This window comes from Hippocampus guttulatus, chromosome 11 (genome assembly GCF_054856545.1).
Source record: "Hippocampus guttulatus isolate MCC_2025c chromosome 11, RoL_Hgut_1.0, whole genome shotgun sequence".
NCBI classification, from domain to species: domain Eukaryota; kingdom Metazoa; phylum Chordata; class Actinopteri; order Syngnathiformes; family Syngnathidae; genus Hippocampus; species Hippocampus guttulatus.
The window spans coordinates 6,875,001-6,892,500 of record NC_141271.1 but is presented as its reverse complement, the minus strand read 5'-3'; the positions used below and the strand labels follow the sequence as shown (position 1 = coordinate 6,892,500).

The following is a 17,500-nucleotide window of genomic DNA, read 5'->3' as shown; positions in this document are numbered from 1 at the left end:
GAATGCGGGAGGAAACACACACACACACACACGCACACACATTTATACACACACACAGGCCAATGTACAGCTGTGGCTCCGAACGGGGAATTCCCAGTAAAGGAGACAGTAAAAACACCTCAGTCTTCACACGGCCTTCCCAGGATTGGGAGCAAGTTGACAAACAAGCTTGTGAACATTCCCATTAAATCATCAGTGGAAGACCTTTGTCTGTTGTTATTTAATTTATGATCTTGTTTTGTGTGCGTGTGTGTGTGTGTGTGTGTGTGGTTGTACCTTCAAATTTTTGCGGCACAAACATGGCTGCCTGCCCTGCTTTTTTATAATCATCGTTATCGGAAGCTCGAAAGGCGGCTGCCATGCCAGGTTAGGCGATCACATGTTTGTCATCGCTCGAGTTCAACGCTGTCTGATTGCCCGCCGTCGCCCGCCACTCGTTGCTGATGATTTGTGTAACCCGGAATCAGTATTAGACAGGACAAATGGCACGCAAGCCTGTTATGTATGAACAAAACAAAACCCCTGAAAAAGGTTCTTGAAGTTTTTTTTCTGACACTGCAAAACATCCCCATCGGCTCACTTTGGGCATTTTAATCACGTCACATTCATAATCAATCACATTATTCTTTCTCTCTCTTCAAATGTCATTCTCATGTTGGGTTATTCTTACTTGACATTTCTTACCGGTGCATTTTTTTGGGGACAGCCTCATGTCATCTGTGCTTTTCTGTCAATAATAATCCTATTCAAACAATACTTATATTTTGTTTCTATTTGAAATCAAATATTGCATCTTGTGCTTTTCGTTCCTCCTTTCATATCTATGCTTGTATTTGTTAGTTTTTATCTTGCCATCACGGCCGCGCCGGTATTTTCTCTTGGCACGTTATCCTTTCTTTACCTTTGATTTCTTGCTTCCATCATTTTATTTTGTATTTGAATATGTCAATATTAAACGACATGCTTCGATTGGTTTTTTTGGGTGAAGTCCTCCTACGATTCAATTTGTTATTTTATTGTAGTATTAATTCTCATATTTGTTGATGGTTTTTTTGTTGTTGTTGTTGTTGTTTTATTTAGCCAAGTCGCATGTCATCCAATCTGTGGTTTCGGTTAGGTCTCGCACACCATCCTCATTCGGATATGATTTGTCTTTACAAACATTTCATACGTCCCATCTGGCTCGCTTTTTTTTCTTCTTTCTTTTGTCTTGAGACATCCAATCTCTGATTTTATTCTGATTTATAACTGTTGGCTTTTTTTCCGCAGTCTTATATCATCCTGTCATGCAACGTATGCGATCTCCGTAAAGGTGTTTGGCTTTATTGATACATCATCATTTCCTTGACTTTGGTTTTTGTCTGATATCATTTCATTCTAATTTTGGTTTTTTTGAACTTGTCTTCTATCATCATATTTGACACTCTCCTCTCTTCTCTTGAATTTTCGACTGCGTCTTATTTGTTCTAATTGACGACTGCAGCCGCTGTGTCGCTTCATATATAATCTAGACTTTGCTTCGTGATTTAAATCCTTTCTCTGCATTTATTTTGATTCTTGATTCGCGTCCCGAATTATCCTCTCTTCTTTCATCTGATTTCTCAGCGTGAAGCATGCGTGCGGTCTGAATGACACCGTTCCCATCTTGACGAGATGTCACATGTGTTTTGCTCATAATTCCTTCAGAAAATTACACTCAGTCTTCTTTGACTGAGAGGAAACAAAGCCTCTCGGTGGTTTCCCGTTTAAAAGAAAAAAAAAAATCATCACCGTGATGAGCTGATGAAGAATTTTAGCTCGTCAATGGAAGATTGAGAACAATACATTGAGAATATGTCACTCGAGTGGGGAAAAAAAAGTTGAGAAAATTCCCTAAACCTCCCCTTCACTCATAACCAAACAAGAGTAGGCTACCCGAAAATGTATTCAGGGAATTTCACATCCTGTGGCGAGAGCGTCGTCGACTTTCTCCGCCGCACTTTGGCTTATGCCCGCCGTGCGACACGCTGCATGCAAATGGCGGCGAATCAGAGTGAGAGTGACGATGAGGCGCTTGATAGGGAAAAGCCACCACTTTTTGGTCAGGAGGAGACGGTAAAGCCCCACGGCAGGTGTATTTCCCCTTCTGACGCCATCACCGCAGGCCACTATGATTGTTCGCTTTCACTTTGAATGAATTGCTACACAGATGATGGGGTAACATCAACCTCAGGCGTCATCGATTTACAGTTAAAGAGACCCACCGCGGGAAAAGGATAAAGGAAACATGCTCTGTCGTTCAAATATTTTGTCGTCACCAAGAAAAGATTCGTTCATAAAAATAAAATAAAACATACAGTTGTTTTCCACACTCTAGCTATAAATAAAACAGTAAAAGTAACAAATAGGAAGAATAAGAAGCATACGAGGTATCGGGTAAATATGAACACTTTGTCAATGGCTGATGAAAATCCTGTCGTACTTGATGGTCATTTTGACATTTTAACACAATGAGATTCTTTGTGTTCTCCTGCTTATACTGCACAAGCAATGAAACCGTATTTTATTGTGTACGGCACCATATTTTTAACAAGAATTTCCAGTTCACAGCCAGAAGTGGACTTAAAAATCGTAAGTCAGAAAATAAAGTGCTTAGCAATCCCAAAGTGTATGAATTTTTTTTAAAAAAACGACTAAATACATATTAAAGAAACAATGAAGATCATTTGAAAGTGAGCATTCCAAAATGTCAGTGAAAATCCAATACCTGCCGATTTTAGGTTCAAGTATCTGTGGTCTCATGCATGTTATGTCCAATGTATACGATCGCTAAGCAAGCAAGTTGAGAAGGTATTTTGAGTCACTGCCTGAAATGTTGGTCAAAACATGCAAAGTGGAAAAATTAAGTGCTTCGGGACAACATGTTTGGTAATGCGGAATCCCCATCTGCCCGATCTGCCATTTCACACACTTTGGAACATGCACCCTTTCCTCATTTACTTTGAGATGAGTCATCGTTTTGAGCGGTTGATTGACATTTGATAAACCCCCAACTATGCAATGCAAGTTAAATAATAAGCAATCCTCAAAATAATGAAATAATGCATCGAAGTCCAGGTAAGGACCAGATTCATGACTCCATCTGTGACATATACGCCGACACTTAAACAAAATGAATGAGACCCTATGCTGCAAATACAAACTGGACCTTGGACACCAATTTTGCAAGTCTGGATCTTACCAGCAGAGATGTGGGGATTTTACTTTTGGCTGCATGCCCTCAACCAGATCTGATCGAGCGGGCGTTAATGCGTGAGGAATCAGATTCACCTGCCGTGCCGACAGTGTGATTATGAAAGGAATTTTCGCAAATGTCTCAAGGATTTCGGAATGCAGGACCGACAATATCAACACAGAGCAACGTGTGGGACAAAGTATTGGTAATGAGACGTATTCTCCATGGCCAGTATCAACACCGCCGCCAACTATTAAGAGGTTGTTTATTTTAATGTTTAATGTCACTTGTTTTCCCCAAAACATTAAGTGACATGGTTGAATTTTGACAAAGAAGTCCGTTTTTTTTCTTGATCGATGGTGTTTCTGTCAAGTGATGTTTGCACAATCGCTGTATTGCGGTACCATCGTCATCGGGGTTGCGTGCGTGGGAGAGAGGTGTGCACCCTCTCTGGCGGTGATGCGTTGGCTAAACCTCATAAGATTTGTCTGGACATTGTTTATGTTTTAGTTTGGAAGAGCGAGAAGGGGTACACCAACCGACTCTGTCAGGATGCTGAAGGAAGTGCGTGCGGGAAAGGCTGCAATTTACAGTCAGGGTGCACCCCGACTGGCTTTGTGGTGTTATTTTTGTTTCGTTTTGAGGGAGTAGAGAGAGGGCTGCACCTGCTCTTTGATGTAAAATCTGGTGCATGGCTTAATCATTGGCTTCGTTCTGATCTTTTTTTTTTTTTTCTTTACAGAGGGGGAAAGAGGGTGTGCTCACCCTTTCAGACATTGAGGAAAGGCCGCAATCTATTGATTGACCTGCTTGAGCTTTGTTTTGATTTATTTTGTTTTACTTTGTTTTTTGGGGGAGAGGCGGTGCGCCAACTCTGTCGCGGTGTTAAAGTGGGCACGTTGAAAAAGCCTGCAGTATATCAAGTGAGCCTCACAAGCTTTCTTTTAGACGTGTGTGCGTGTGTGTGTGTGTGCACCTAACAGATCCTGCAATGCTGCATTCGCTGAAGGTGTCTGAGTAAAGCCTAAAATGCGCACGTACCACCATTTGCCAAGCAGGGAGCAGTTTTTATAAAGCTCACCGAAGGCCGTACTCAATTAAAATATATGTGTATATTATATACTGTATAATGTGTCGATCGAACAATCAGTTCTATATGAATGATTATTTTGTGATTGCAGTGGAGTTTATAACTGATTTGAAGTCATAATGGAACCTTTTCTTGAGATTTTTTTTTTTATCTGATGTTCGAAAAGAGAATAAATCATGTTATGTACTTGTGTAACTTGGACTGGCTTGGTGGCGGACAGACTCGGCGGGTCAGGACCTCGCATAGCGTTGGACGGAGAATGAGTGTTCCTGGAGCCCACAGAGAGGGGGCGGGCTTGCTAAATGCTCGCCCACGCGCAAATGTGAGATATTCTAATGAGCAATCTGGCCCCTTTCACAGTGTTGCCGTCCCACAACGTGTGACACCCAGCCAATCTTAAGGATCTCACCGCCACAGTGTCAGGACAGGGTGGGCGGGACGTGCCCCTCCTCCACCTGTTCTTCGCGGATGACCCGTCCTGCTGGTAAGTCCCACACAAATCATATGAATGTTATTTTATTATTCTGCACTGACTGGCCACAACATTCAGTGGGATCCAGTGAGGTGCAATCCAAGAGACGCAGAGAGCGATTCATTTCACAGCATGATTATTATTGTGCTTGCTCTGCTCATTGGTGTAACGGGCATACATTAGTAGCCAGTAGCATACTTGATCCAGTTCATTGCAGTATATATATACTGTGTATATATATATATATATATATATATATAGAAAGGTTTCTAAGGGGCTTTAAAAAGTATGGATTGATACTAAATGAAAATTGCAAAATTAATCAATAGAATGCAACAAGTTGCCATAAATGAGGAACAGCATTTTCTACAAGTCTGTCTGATCAGGTTTGAGAGACTTTATTGAAAAGCAAGGGTCCAGTCATATTCCCCTGTTTTTTTATTCATTGGAATAATGTGGTGCTGTTTGTAAATTGAAAGTGATGGTCAGGCGTGGCTCGCTATTTTTTTTTCAATTCTGTAAACCCAAGCAGTAGAGTAGCTTTTAATACATTATATGATAAAATGTGCATGTCCAAAGACTTTTTTTTTTCTAACGGTGTAATAAAATGAAGCAACAGAAAGACAGTGGGCTAAATACTGACGATATATGAAGCAATTGTAAAAGCGAATACGATCCCAATTTTTAATATTTAAAAAATATCCTTTCTTACAGCTCTCTAAAAATTGTTTCCCCTTTTCTTCTTGCGTGACTGCACAGTATTATACTGTAATGCTTTTTTTTCCTAATATGTTGATCCACTCAACCTAAATCTTAGAAACACCTCTAAATATGATTCACTGCGAGAACAATAACAAGCATTTTGTGAAATGAGCATGATGATAATGACAACATTTGTGGATGTGGTTCACTAGATTGCGCAAGTGTACCTAATGTAATGGACCATAAGCGTAGAATATTTTCCCGTGTTTCCTTCGTGTGCGTGTGTGTGCGTGTGTGTGAGCAAAATGTAACAGTAGCTACAGTACACACGCATTCCGTGTAGCGCCCACACACTCCCACGTGTTTCCCCCCACATGATCCCTTCACATGTGCGCACATGACATCATGAAAGAGGTGCTTTAAAAATCAGCGTGGGTACCGCATGTGGGCTGGAAGTGTGTGTTAATGTGTGCGTGGGCGCATGAAAAAAAATAATAAAAAATAGGCTCCAGAGTTGTGGGTCCGTGCTGGCTGCGTGTGTGTGCGCCTCGCCCCGGGCTCTCTTCTGGTCCCGGGCCCGGCTGCCTCCCACGCTGGGGTACGGCCGGGGTTGAGCTGAAGAGTAGGAGGAGGAAGAGGAGGAGGCGTGCGGTTGTAGCGGCGGTGCTGGTGTTGTTGTTGTTGAGTGGGCCTGCGCTTGTGAGTCAGCCTGTTGCGCACCCCCAAAATGAGAGGACACTGCTGGATGGCGATTTGGAGCAAGTGCTGTAAGCGCTTATGGAGTGGAAAAGAAGTCTTTTCTCCGTTTGTCTGACCATAAAACCGTCCCCGCCTTCCTCCAACATTTCACATCATAATTCTGATTGAACGCGGAAGTGGCCTGTTTGTTGTTGAGTCATGGAAGCGTTGCGCCCAAACCAGCAATCAAAAATCCTTACACTGCCTCCGTCATACTCTGTGCGCTCTGATTTCTTTTGTTGAGTTGTTTATGTTGGAAAAAAATGGATGGATATTCATTGTCAACCCCTGCTTTGTTCTTTTCGGAGTGCACTCAGCTGATCGCAGAAACTGTCTTAAACAGGGAGTGTCATGATTTATGAACGGTAAAATCTTGGCGGAGGCCTGCGCTGTAGTGGGGTGCTATTTTTTATTTTTATTTTTTTGTCCGTTGATGGTTCTTTTTCTTCTGTGAGAGCATTTGTGGTGCATTCGCAGCCAGGTTTTTGGACGCATGACGCTTCTGCTGGAACCGCTCGCTCCTTTACCCCCCATATTTAATTGTTGGTCGTTGGGGACAAAACCTCCAGCAAGTCTAATCTGCCATGAACAGCACGCTCACATGCCACACATGAGCGTGTATTTTTTTGCAAAGTCGTAAGCAATCAGGAATGACATCAAGGGGACTAACTGTGCCGGGTCAACACGCGCTAAAACGATTTCACAAGCGGTTCCTCGTCTTGCGCTCCCTCAGACATGACTTTCATGTGAGGTCGAAACAAGTATTTCTCTGTTAAAACTTCTTATGCGAGGTGACAATGCATGTTGAAAGTCGACCTCAAAATTGGAGCAGAGACATGAAACTCAGAATTGTGTGAGCTTTGTAAAAAAACAACAAAAAAATGTTTTCTCCATGTCTTGACCAAAAGAAAGAAAGTTGAAAAATTAGGGTGCACTCAGTTTTTATTGCACAGCAATGATTTGAAGGTCATTGTGATGAAACGCCAAGGTTGGCGGACATCTGCCTTGACTGGTCAGTTTGAGATGAAGCTCTTTGATATATCAACACAGTTTATCACATGTGTCAGAATTGCTGAGTGTTCCGAATTTAGGTGTTCTTGCCATGATATTGAGAAGCTTTCTTTAGACAGCAAACTACCTCTTGTGGTGACTTGCAGCCAAGTAGTGAAGGCCAATTCATCACAGTTGCTTCAAGACGCCGTAAATGAATTGACAATCAACAAAACCGATCAATTCACTTATTTATATAATACTTTCCCAAGTGGCGGCTCAGTGCTGCAGAGGTTAGCACGTCAACCTCACAGGTTGCAGAGATTTCGAGTTCAATTCCAGCTCTGGCCTCCCTGTGCGGAGTTTTCTCTTGGGTTTTCTCCGGGTACTCCAGTTTCCCCCCACATTCCAAAAACATGCATGGCAGGCTGATTGGACACCCCGAAATTGTCCCTAAATGTAAGTGTGAGCGTGGATGGTTATTCATCTCCGTGTGCCCTGCGATTGTCTGCCAGCCATTTCAGGGTGTCCCCCGCCTACTGCCCGAAGACGGCTGGGATAGGCTCCAGCACCCCCCGCGACCCTCGTGACGATAAGCGGATCGGAAAATGAATGTTATCCCAAGCCCCACAACGCAAGCTTCCATCACATGAAACGGTGGCGTTGCTAAACAAAAATAGACATTTTGTAAATGTTACAGTACGTGCCTGTTCTAAAACTTGAAGCTCACGCCCAATTTAATCTGCAATAAATCTTGTTTATGGAAAGTTTTGAGTTGAACCTAAATCCTATTGAAAATGATCAGAATACAGTCTATGAAATGGTCACATTTCATCAACTGCGAATGGAATTAGTCTTGCTTAGGGTAGGGTAGGATATTGCTAGCGAAAGGAGAAGATCCAGGACTTGTTGGTATCAGATTCAACGCTGTCAGCTCAAGAACTGTTCTCATATTTTTATATTATGATGCATGGCTACAAAGTCCAATTCTGACAACAGAGAGAGAATGCTTTCATCGAAAACATGTGTGTGTAATGACTCTTTGGTTTTTCGACACACGGGTTGAACATTTCTACATATTTCAATCAAGCCTTCTCAGAAGTGGAAGTCGGGCTCGGAGCCAGCGCGACCCCATGAGTTAAGCTGCGTTCACGGCAGCTTCCTGGGTTGCGCCTGTTGTGAAGATAATGGAAGGTGGGTCTCCGGGAAAGTCGCAGGGAGTCCACCAGTCTGGGGCGTGGGTGTCGGCGCCAAGTGGGAGCGGCGCGGGTGGGAGTGCTGGGCAAGCGCTGGATGACAGCATGGGCGTGCAGGGGGTCAGGGGCAGGGCCAGGTGGAAGTGAGAGCAGGAAACGCTATTCGGAGCGCTCACGCCTAGTGGCATGGCATTCGCTCTCCACCAGGGGAGCCGGAGAGCGACGCAGCGGTCCTCAGAGACCACGCATTCCTGGCGGCGTGACCCCTCACCGCCTTGGCAGCAGCGCTCGCCGCTCTCGTGTCCTGCGAGGAAGCACAGTCGCTCATTCACTCACTTGAGATGTTTTCCTTCTCGCACCTCTGAAGGGAAGAGGAAGAGGAAAGGGGGGAGGACGGAGGAGGCAGGGGTTGTGCCGCGATGACGAAGCGGAGTGTCGTTCTTTCGGACGAGTCACATTGCCGTCATACCTCCGCTGACAGTGTGGACTTTGTGTGTCTCTGAAAAAGCATTTGTCGTTTTCACAGTCACTTGTGGGAAGCTCAGAGTCCTGCTGACGGACTTACAGTTACTTACAGTAACGTTCCTTTCTTAAATCTTATCGGATTTTGTTGCATCACACACTGCGATTCACAGAAAATTATTTCATTATTGCTGTTTTGTTTTTGAGGAAATACGCTTGGATTTCTTTTTTAGCAAGCATATTATGTTGGTCCAAAAAATCATTTGTTTACTACTTCACGAAAGAGGAAGTAAGCCAAGGAAGAATTTGTTCAATTTAGGAGCAGATGATTTTTGTTATTAATGATTTTTTTCTGCAGCATATCGTCAGTGTTATTAAAAAGGCCTGCATTTACGTTTAACCCATGAGTGTCCACGCGTGTTCCTTTGATGGCCACACACAGAAATTCAAAGGATTGACTTTTTTTTTTTTACTTGAATTTATTAAGCATGCCAATACCATCAATCAAGTGGGCTGCATCTTGGTTGTACGGTACATATTATAGTTATTTTGAAAAAGTAATATATCACAGCTTTCTGTTAACAAGGATTTTTCAGAATTTGGGGGGTTTCCATGGCCCTGTATTCCACTAGAATAGATCGATGTGCGCAGAGCGCATCTCCACATTTCGAACCAAAAGAAGCGGAATCTGTAGTGGGTTTCACATTCTCTGTAGAATTGTTTACTTAAGGATCACTGATGTGATATGTTCAAAAATTGGACTTTGACACGGAGGGGGAAGCCGAAGGTCAAAACAATTTATTTGTAGTTGTTGTCTGGGACATTATACCCACCTGGGATGTGGTTGGCTGCTTTCACGCTGCCCCAACATACTTTTTAAAATACAATTGCAAGCCGTGTTAAATGTTATTTTGAATTCTTGCCATGTCTTTGAAAGAATGCACAGCGGGCCGTAGTTAGAACACCCACCTGGGGTTTACCCCGATAACACCAACTAATGGTGCAGAACCGTGAATTCCCCGCACTTTGGTTGGTGTTGTTATGACATAGCGACACATGTTGTTCTGTTGTGACTATTCTAGCATGAACAAAGTATGCCTAATATGACCCCAGTAGTATCCAATCAAGTCATAGTGCGCTTCCATGAATTGTTCACACTTTTATGAACAGTATTATGATGTGGCATCATATCATGCAATGTTGTCAGGACTCGTCTCAGGTCTCATGCAGCGCGTCAGTAGGGCAATCACTCTTGAATATATTTAGAATGGATTATTCTTTCAATGGGCGGCCCGGTGGACGACTGATTAGCTCGTTGACCTCACAGTGCAGAGGTGCAGGCTCCGGCCTCCCTGTGTGGAGTTTGCATGTTCTCCGGGCCTGCGTGGGTTTTCTCCGGGTACTCCGGTTTCCTTCCACGTTCCAAAAACATGCGTGGCAGGCTGATTGAACACTCTAAATTGTCCTTAGTTGGGAGTGTGAGCGCAGATCCTTGTTCGTCTCTGTGTGCCCTGCGATTGGCTGGGAACCGGTTCAGAGTGTCCCCCGCCTACTGCCTGAAGACGGCTGGGATAGGCTCCAGCACCCCCCGCGACCATTGTGAGGATAACCGGATCAGAGAACGGATGGATGGATGAATATTCTTTCAGTAATTCCATCGATTAATCCAATTTTCTGATACATTTTTTCTTTAAATTGAAGTGCATTACAACACTTTTTTACCCAACCGTTGTTTATTAACCAATTAGTGATATTTTTTCAGTATTTTCTGGTGATAGCAAAACAACTAAACAGCAATTAAGCAATATCACTTGAATAGTATTGATGATGCAAATGTCTTATTTCAATTAAACACAAAAGATAATCAGTCTGCTTTCATGAAGGACTGTAACAATCAGAGAATATTTACTGTTGAGAGGGTGAAATAAGAATTTGCATTCAATGTGTTCACATCTTCCTGGTCAAACAACTCATCAAACATGACTCATGTTGAAGAAACGTCACCTTTTCACCCCGTTTATCACCTGTCCTTAAAATGTGAGGGTGGGAACCACTCCAACATGCCTGTGAAGTCAAAGAATGAGATGTCAATAGAATTTACTGGTTCAAATGTCATACTAATTAACCATGTGCAAAGACGTATGAGGACTGCAGACTGCAAACACAACAAAATTGTTGTGTGCGTGTGTGTGTGTGTGTGTGTGTGTGCATATGCGTGTGCGTGTGTGTGTGTGTATTTGTGTGTCAGAGAGCTCACAAGGTTGAAAACATAAAACTAGTCAATAAATGTAGAAACCACGACCTTAAAAGTCAGACAGGATTGAATTAACAGGCTAGACTAGCTAAAGAAAGCTACATTAGCTGGACGCTAGCATACTAGAGCATTTAAATTCGGGATTCATCGTTCATCATCATGCTATTTAACGCAGTGCCAATTTGCAGGATTAGGGAAAAAATATAAAGGCTTTTACGGAAGACAGTCAAACCATGCTGCATGTTGAACAAATGTGTTTCTTTCTGATTGTTAATGAAATCATAACAATGGAATCTTTAAAGAGAAAGTTATGCTCGTCATCAACGATACTCACGAGCATTGAACAGTACTGTCCTGAAAGCAGTGTTCAAGTACTGGTTGGATCATCAACTCATTCTGATTACCATAAAAAATAATAGTCAGAACAATAATAATAATAATAACAACATTATGAATTTGACAACGGAGTTCTGACATTTGCAGTGGAAATTCAGGGTGACTGCCTGTTCGGTCTTTTCATAATCTTCTGACGGCACCATATGCAGGCATTAGTGACAGAGCGGCTGGTGATTGGTGGAGAACTGGCAAATGTTTCTGGGTTGCTGGGCAGAGGTTGGTTGCGTCAGAGTCAGCTCTCAAAAAATAGACCCATGCAGGAAGCTTTGCTGGCCAATAATACCTGGGGCCCCAAATTGGCCCCAGGCCAGAAGTTCGATACTACTGCCTTAAATAGTTTTGCTGCTTTTGTGTGGCATAAAAATAACAGTGTGTGTGTGCTTTGTCATTATTCCCATAATCATGGAAAAATTCCTATGTCACACAAATGCGTCAAGGGTGAAGCTACAGCGTTCTACCTGTTTCTGCGGGGTTAATACCGGGTAATGCACTCACGCACGCACTCACGCACACACACACACACACACAGGGATAGTCAGGGTCAGACAGACAGCAATGTAGCACAAGTCCAGTGGGCACAGATAAGACATGCAGTCATGCCTCGCCAGCGTGACCATGACATCACAGTTAAATTGAATGCTTGCTACAAACATAGTAGCCAAATATAGTCAATGTGGTTCCTTAGGGCATGCCCCCCAAGCCCCTTGTGAAGTTAAAACCACAGTGACCCGTTTAACTCGAATAGCACTCAGCAGAGTACTGGCCATCTGTGTGGTGGAACAATATATTCAAACAAAAAATGGTAGGTAAACAATAGTAACCTGCAAATGTAGGTGGCAATAATTTTAATATTTACATAACGTAATTTAATAATTACAAAGTGGTCGCTAACTGTCAGCCAAATGAAATCTCCGTGGAAGGTGCAGATTTACAATTTACTTTTACAATGATCAATAAAAAGCTATTTCTGTATCTGCAGCTTCCACCAAATTTGCAGCAAAAGTTTGAAAAAAATCAGTTCGGTAGTTCTTAGTTACTATGTCTCTCTCATGTTTTGTGGGAAATTTGAATGATGAATTAACAAAATACATATTGTTGTAATGCGTCAGCAATCATTTTTACCATCAATCATGTTATAGCTAGGCTAATTAAATATTTCTGTAAAATAACTATTTCAGGGGTGGAACTGTTCACAAAAAGAATGGTTTGGTTCATATTTTGGGTTTTGCATTACAACGACAAATATCAATTATGTGAAAACATAATCGTGTGTGCAGATGTTCACAGCATTATTATTAATTACTGTGATTGTAATATTATTTGAATTGTTATTATTATTTTCTACTTCTATTCATCCCATAATCAAAACACTTCAGTCACAAACATAGTGAGTTCCAGCGTCATTCCATGTCGTTCATTTTATGTAGCAGAGGTCTCGCATTGGAGATATCAAGACTCAGTTGCGATGGCTTACAATTGTAATGCTAGCGTCATTCTGAATTCAACTGGAGAGGGTTGATTAATGCACCACTTGGCCCCAATGAAAGTGGACTGTGACCACAAAATTTCCAAATGAGCAAATTCTAATGCGGCATTGTTTGAAAGATCCGGCAGCCCTCCCTACAGTTTAATAGAAACCTGCTATATAGTTTTTGCGTAATCCTGCTAACAAACAAAGGAAAGAATGCTGAACAAAGCGAAGCAAGTGTTTGCTTGGTCGGCTTGAGGTTACCAAAATCAGTGTGTTGCTGAGCCTTAAGGGGGAAAACGGCGCATTTAAAATCATTTCATTTTCTCCTGAATCAACAGTGCGCCTTGTAATCTGGAGCGCCTTGCGTATGGATGAACGTCAGCTTTTCAGTTTGTCGTCTACAATTGCAATTTCATGCTCACATACTCATTCTCTTCTGCATTTAATCATAAGCAGGCATCTCTTTTCGTCATACGGAACTGCAACTACTTCCTGCTTTCATGTTTAAGAATCACAGGAAATGTAGTCTTACTAGCCTAATGCTATAGTTGCTGGTTAGAACCAACGCAAGCTAAGCGTTTCTGGTATAGATTTCCCAACGTTAGAATCTGGCACCTAATACATGTAATAATTCAGTTTTAGAAAATGACAAGACAGCAAGACTAAGAATTGAATCGCTCTGAAAAATGTCTTAACAACTCACTTCCCAAACATCCCAAATATTTTAACGTCGTCTTTGTTATCTGTTGCATTCCGCCCACCTATCCTTAACTTTTCCTCTGTTGTTTGAATTCTTTGACCTTATCTGTGTAAGGCTTGTTTATCTGCTGCTGTGTCACCAGCACCTCTGTCGGCCATTAAGCTGCTACCCGAGCACACCGCGACAGTATTCCCAGGCTGCTCGGCTGCCCGAGTTCACACCTTTTTGTCTACTGGAATCTCAGGAATCCCCAACTTCCTTTCCATTGTGTGTGCGAGTGCATGTGTGTTCGTGTGCATGTGTGTGTGTGTTTGCGTGTGTGTGTGTGTGTGTGTGTGTGTGTGTGCGTGCGTGTGTGTGTGTGGCAACATGAAGGAAAGGCCCCCGCCTGTTGAAATCTCCGCCCTTGTATCCACCCAGAGAAAGCAAGCAGACGGCTCTCACAATAGGCTGAGTCACATTCTAAAATGGCCCAAAACTGATCTTTGTCACTAGAACAACAAAAACTTTTTTTTTCAATAAACCTTGAGATAAATTTAAATGTCACTTTTAATGATCCAAAGCGCTCCAGGTAATTCACATTTCCCAATTTTCCATTCTGACAGAGGCACCAATCAGCCAAATATTATGTCTTCATTCTTATAAGATGTCAATTTTGGTTTTACAGGGTAATTTCAAGACAGCAAACAAAATCCCCCCCCCCCCCCCCAATTCAAAAAAAAAGGTTTGGGATACTTGATGAGAATTTTGTTCATGTGTCAATCATGTGCCCGCAACATGAACTCCCATTGCAAGTGAAAGCACGAAACATGCTAACTCTGCACAAAGATAGCAGACGTTAACATTCAGCAAATACGGTGGACAAAGACACTATATTTTGCCAAAGATATGTCATTTTGAAAGTAATTACAGAGTTCTTCAAACAAAATCTTTCCAAATCTAATTGCATAATTGATGAACCTGTTCATAATTGGTCATTGGTCCAGCAGCGTGAGCGAAATTGTACCTATGCATTCGCTAACGATGATTCCTGCCACAACAGAACCCATCAAAATGTTATATTTTGCCATCATTACAAAGTGTTTTTACTTGAATGATATATATTGGGATATGAAAAATTAAAGGCAAACAAAAGATAGACAAAACCAAAAACTTTCTCCTTCATTGATAAATATTGTTTGGTCAGTTTATAATAGGTTCGGTAGAAAAGACACTGTCCTCATCAATCAGTAGCACACAGAAAAACTGTATAGTCATTCGTGTGAAATTTGTATTTCGAATGGTCTAAAGTACTGAACAGGTTGATAGTGAGGCAAAATTTAATTAAAAACAGAATCCGATGATTCAAAAATCCTTTTCAAACGATACTCACTGGAGTGCACAACAAGATATATGTTTTTCATACTCATAATCTTGAACTTTTGGGCTTGTAGGACTGACGACACTAACCCTTGAAGCTTTACAGATGGAATTCTTTTCCATTCTTGCTGTACAACTTCACTCCGATGTCGTATTTTGCACTTCATAATGCACCACACATTTTCAATGGGAGACGGGTCTGGAGTGCTGGCAGGCCTATCTGGTATTCTGTATTCTTTTTATGACAAATTCGCACTGTTGTAACACATGCAGAATATGGCTCGGCATTGTCTTGCTGAAATAAGCAAGGACGTCCCTGAAAAAAATGTTGCTTGGATAGTAGCATATGTTGCTCCAAATCCTGCATGTACCTTTCAGCATTAATGGCGCATTCACCAATGTACAATTAAGTTAACCATGCCATAGGCACTAACACCGTCACAGATGCTGGCTTTTAGACTCTGTACTGATAAAAATCTGGATGGTCCTTTTGCCCGAGGACACAACGTCCATGATTTCCAAAAACAATTTGAAATGTGGACTCGTTAGACCACAGCACACTTTTCCATTCTCAGATGAGCTTCTCGCTCAGAGAAGCCAGCAGCGTTTTTGGAATCATTTACGATATGGCTTTCCCTTTGCGTAGTAAAGTTTTAAGCACAGCGTCCCAACTTCATTGAAAATAAGCGTTGTAGTTTATTTGATCGCATGACAGCACTTTGCTGTAAGCACTTCTTTTTTTTTTTCGCTCACTACCTCTGATTGCAATTAGAGGGTTGACATTAGTGACAAATTCAACAAAATTTCTCTGGAGAACATCAATTCAGGGGGTTTTTTGTTATCATTTTCAGTCCTTCCAGGAATATGGGCATCATTTTGGCTGCACATATTTTGATCAAATTATGCTGTAACAGAAACTACAAACGTGGCAGACATGCTGACACACCAAATTTAGAGCCCCTAAAAATACTCTTTGCCAGTATAAATAAAAAGCAAGTATTCTTAAAACAAAGTCTAAGCTTTCTGGTAAAAGCTATTTTGTACAAAATCCTACAAACTACTGGTGACAGAATGATAAATAATGAGGGAGCGAAGATGGTGTTTATGTGACTCCTGATGTTTTTTGGCAGCTCTGGAGTCATTTGAGCCTCTGCGGTCTTGACTCATCTCCCGATCGAGCGCCGCATGCTGCCACAGCTCAGCAACGCCTGTCGGACCCGACGCCGAGCAAAATGCAAACACAAACCTGTTCATTCATTCAACACGCGACAGGCGGTGATTCATGCACACCCACTCGCTCTGTGTCCTCACATCGAGGCAGGCCGAGGCTTTTTGCCAAAATCGGATCACTGTCGAGTCCCAACCACGGTCTTTGAAGTCCACATGACACCCCGCATCGTAGCCCTTTGTGCTTACTGCTCATAACTGCAAAAACAGCCCACTAACACTTTTGGGCACTCTTCTTTTCCCAAAACTGCACGCGTATAGAAACTCACTTGACTATACAAATGCTGAAACTAACCGACAATATTGCGCAGTTTATTAAATCATTTGCATAACATCCATAATCCTTCCAAATAAATGTATTTCTGTGCCTCACACCTCTTACTTGATAATATTTAACGATATTGAGGGCAAATTTATCCTAAATTCACACGCCTGGAAATGTTATTTGGGAGCAGTGGTTGAGACCACAAATTATGACTGGACCAAATGATGACTAATTATTTTGATCCAAAGAGGAAATTTTGTACAAGGCAGCAATACAACCTTTTCATTATTATTATATATTATATGTTATATTCATTATTATTATATATTATATTCATTATTATTATATATTATATATTATATTCATTATTATTATATATTATATATTATATATACAGTATATATATAATAATTATTATTATTGCCTATATTCCCCCCGCTCCCCCCTAAAGCTACCTTGCGCCTTCATTTAGTAAAACCTGGATGTAACCCACTCATAATGAGTTCTAGACCCATTAAAACTTAGCTTAAAGCAAACCGCAACTAGGTTTAGACTAGACAAAGACTTTTAAATTTTAAAAACACTCACAGTATGAGGGAATTGCCGTTACCAAACTTTTATAGGCCGTGCACCCCGATAGAACATTAATTTTACCGCCTACAAAATTAATATCACATTTAAAGGGAGAGAATTACAGGAAATACATTCTTGCACTTTGCAGAATATCAATGTCATTCAAAGATGACACCTAAAATATCGCCAACCAACCCAGCCAAAGGTTTTGTTCACACTACAGTTACACGCTAAAAGTACCATAGACCAGCACTGCCAAACCTTTCTACGTACCGCAGCACTGCAATCTTTTCACCTCCTATAAAAGTCATATCACATTTGAAGACGAAGGGCCAGAAATGATGATAGAGAGACAGTGCAAGTTTCCACACTCACTTAAATGTTCTCTTAC

General features: G+C 41.7%; 1 long non-coding RNA gene across 4 annotated transcripts in view; it reads left to right on the top strand.

Moving 5' to 3' along the window:
* Positions 1-17,500, top strand: part of LOC147197920 (uncharacterized) — a 40,130-nt gene that overhangs the window by 1,570 nt on the left and 21,060 nt on the right. For 3 of the 4 annotated variants that reach the window (XR_015102346.1, XR_015102347.1, XR_015102349.1), the window contains one exon: positions 4,665-4,788. This is a non-coding gene — a long non-coding RNA (uncharacterized LOC147197920). Of the gene's footprint in view, positions 4,138-4,664; positions 4,789-17,500 lie in introns of all 4 variants that reach the window. The other variant, XR_015102348.1, reaches the window with a different exon arrangement.